Below are 4,276 nucleotides of genomic sequence, written 5' to 3'. Positions count from 1 at the left end.
TTACTATGGGCTGTTCAAGCAATGGGTGACTTGCGTTACAAGAAAATACTGTTTGAAGCCTCATCTATTGAAGTACGCCAAGCTTTGTTGAATCCTCTCAGGTTTCCTGAGCTCTCACCTCTGATTCTGAAGATACTGGAGCTTCTACATCGCTTTGAAAAATGGACGATCTCTCATGTTTCCGACCTTAAAAACAGAGTTGCTAAGTCTATAGCAGAGAGCGTCGTGGTCGGTATACGTACACAATCGTATGTCGCCTCAGGAGGTCCCCGTTGGCTCCATCAGATGTTACAAGAGGATGCGTCAAACACATGTCTTCTGGTGCGGTAAAGATAAAGGGATCTAAGGTTACTGGCTTCTGCCTCAAGTCCTTCATAACCTTTTCTGATAGTATTGAGCATTAAGCTCTTATAAGTACCTACTGGTACCTCCTCCCTTTTTCTTCTTTTTTTTTTTTTTAGTTTCTCTGTCTTCTCTATTTCTTCGTGTTATAACTCAGGGGTGCTCCCAAACTTGTCTTTTTGGACCTCAATATTATGATATATTCAGTGTTAAAAAAAAAGATGCATGATATAACTAAATTTCATAAATTCTGTAAATGAATTTGGATATAATATATTTTTTCTTAAATTTAAAAGCTCTTAAAAGGGCAATTGGGTTTATGATACCAAAACTATATGTTGGGTAAAGTATTTGAATTTAGGCGAGAAAGTAAAGTAAAGCTCTGATTTTCTGTCCTAAATCTGAACCGTTGACACTTAAAAAACTCTCAGCCGTTGATTGTTTTAGGGGCAGGAGGTTCTCATAAATGTTGTTTCCCTCACAGCATCCAAAGGGTGAAAGAAGGTGCAAACTAGCTTCAACATGTATATATAGACAAGTAAGTTAGTAAAAAATAAAAGACCATACAAGTATTCAATCTCTATGTAATGTATCCGGTACATTAATTCTTCCATGAGGAAAAGCAACTGAGCCACCTTCCGCATCAATAACAATGGACGGGAAGAAGTTCTTCCACTTCTCATACACACAAATAAGAAAAAAAAAACACGTAAATAAACATGGAAAAACAAATTAAGAAAGTGGGTGTAAACAAGGAAAAACGATCAAATGACAAATCTAAAATAACTTTTCTAATAAACCATAAATAAAAGAACGTATGTTAACTCATGAAATTGTCATTACTTAAATAAACTGTTTAAGTTTACACAGACGGCCTAATATCAACATCATCACCAAATCTGATAATTATGGATGCGACTCAAAGAAGCTAGCTAATATTATTGTGTTCATTAGCATCTCCATAAGCTCTGAGGGTTCCATCAGCACATCACCTGTGGTTTTGTTGCCTTCAAAAATGTCTCTTCCTTGTTCGGGAACCAAGTCACCATCTCTTGGGGAAAGATCTTTTGGTAGGTTCGCTGATCAAGTCTCATAGTGATTCCCTCGTGTCCATGCTATAACACCTACAGAAACATTATTAAACTTTCAACCAACAACAAAATCAATTCAACCTTTAGACCAAACAGCTCTTTATCTAACGTGGACTATGTTCTTGTTTAAGATTGATACACTTTTTTTTATAAACAATGGATTCTTTCAAAACTCTCAGTCGTTGATTGTTAAGTATTTACAATTCAGCGGTTCATATTTAGGACATAAAAGTAGAGCTTTACTTTACTTTACTTTATGGCCCAAATTCAATACTTGGGAACATATAGTTACATAAACCCAATTTCCCTTTTAAGTGCTTTTAAATTTAAGAAAAAATATTATATGCAAGTTCATTTTCATAAATTATGAAATTTAGTTATACCCTGCAGCTCTACTTATGTTTGTACATCATTTATAAATTTAGCTAAAAGTCTCAAAGTTTAATGAGAAATATACAATAGGCTGTCGAATCAAAATAGTACAACAGATTTCTTAATATGCATAAACTTAACTATGCATGTGTTTAGTAATCTCGACCTATTTAGAGAAACATAAATGTACAATTACCAAATTAATTGACGTTGTCAGAATGATGTACCCATTATGTTTGCTCTTTCTTATATTATTCATGTTGTTGTTCTTGAACTTGCAATATTTTTGTTGCTGGTAGTGACTTAGAGTTTGTGAGAAGAAGCTCTTTTATAAGTTTGTTCTCTCCATAACTACTTGTAGTTGATAGGCTACTCTCGGACGCATTTGTATCAATACCCAGATCAATACTATTAAAATAAAAACGCAGTTGGATTCAACTTATTTCTAGATAAATTTCAACTTATTTCTAGACAATTTTTTTTATAAAAATACTATATAATATATTTAATACAACTGCAATCTAAATATCAATAACAACTTGTCCTATAATTTAGTATATGGTAAGATTTTAATTAAAGGAAGAGATAATTCAAGGCTCATTTATATCAGATACGTTACATTGATCTTATTTATAGAAAACAAATCACGGTGATCTTATTTGTAGGAATGAATATTAATGTCTCTACATCTTAACATTTTAAACTAAAAAAATATTTTAATTAGGTTGTTAAAATATCTTAATTTTTTCCCAAAGAAATATTTGATTTAAGTCTTAGATATTTACAATTAGGGGTGGACACTTTATCCGATATCCGAAGCGGCACCCGAACCCGATCCAAAAAACCCGAACCGAAATCAGAACCGAAATAGCAAAATATCCGAACGGGTATTGAATTAAGAGAAATTGGATATCCGAACCCGAACGGGTAATATCCGAACCCGAATGGATATCCGAAGATAACCGAACATATGTATAATTAACCTTATATTTCTAGTTTACATCTCTCATTTTATATAAAATATTTATATTGATACTACACATATTTTAAGTTCATATGATATACATATAATTACGGAGAAAATGATTTGCTACTCACTTAAAAATGCATGTCAAACTTTTTATTTCAAGAATTAACAAAAAGTTACATCCAAAATTTAAAAACATTAACCAAATTAATGTCTTTTTAGTTTCAAAATATTCTGTCCAAATCTATTAACCATTGAATCTATTAAAAATAAAAAAATAGTTAAGTGAAAGTTATATTTTTAAATACAAGAAATTTGAGAAATGAAAATTTTAATTTTTTTTTTCAAAATCTAAATATCTAAACCCGATCCGAAATAACCGAATCCGAACTAAAAATACCCGAACCCGATCCGAAGTACAGAAATACCCGAACGGGTTCTACAGCTCTATACCGAAATACCCGAAAATCCGAAATACCCGATCCGAACCCGAACGGGTACCTATTTACAATAGTAACAAAAAAATAGTTTGGAATCTACATTATAATGAGCCAATTTCATCACTCCTGATGCGACACGTCAGCTGGTAAGTGCACCTCACTTTTAAAAAGTGTGAAAAATGTCAAATATGTGGCTCGAACCCGGATTACTGTGATATAAACACCAACATTTATACCATTAAACTAAAGGATACTTTGTACATTGATTACCGAAACTAATATATATTTATGAAGGATTTCTTATAGTGGATCCCACACATAACTGTAATGTTTCAATACTCACGTGTAACTTTGATCATCGAAACCTATTTAGTAAAATCCGCATTTTGGCCCAATAAAAATTATAAGTGGGCTAAATCTCTTTTGTATGTATCTAGGATTTTTATAGTACTATGTCTCCACCGATAAACCGAAGTGTTACCTTTTTAGCTTATCAAAAAAAAATTCTGAAACTTTTCATCTTCACCTCTCTATATCTCTAACGATCAGTTATGATACCGTTTCACCTCTGAAACGATCCGTCTCAGTATATATAATTCCTCAAACAAACCTTGAGACCCATATCTCTTATCAAATTACTCCTAAATTGAACTGTCGCAACTTTTAGCCAACCTTCGAAGATGTCAGCCTCCAGTGTTGTTGTTGCTTAATCGGTCGTTGTCCCCGCCACCTTTCTCCGCCTAGAACATAGTACCCAGGAAAAGGTATTGACAATTTGACTTTCTATGGAATACTATATACCATATTTGTTTAATCAATATTCAAGTTATCAGTTTTAATACTTTAAGCGTATGTTTCTCTGGGCAGAATTCCGAGATCCACGATTCTATCCCAGTTCGTGTGAATCACTACCATCCATCGCTACGATAGGGGGTCGATCGTGAAAGTTGATTGATCGCTTTGAAGTTGTCTGATTAACTAATATGATGTAAACTCTGTTCTGATGGGATATAACGGAAAGTTATTTGGTTGCTAGGACTAACAGAGGCTGCAAGGCTGGGTAC

This window comes from Brassica oleracea, chromosome C8 (genome assembly GCF_000695525.1).
Source record: "Brassica oleracea var. oleracea cultivar TO1000 chromosome C8, BOL, whole genome shotgun sequence".
Lineage (NCBI taxonomy): Eukaryota > Viridiplantae > Streptophyta > Magnoliopsida > Brassicales > Brassicaceae > Brassica > Brassica oleracea.
This window is presented reverse-complemented; position numbering follows the sequence as displayed.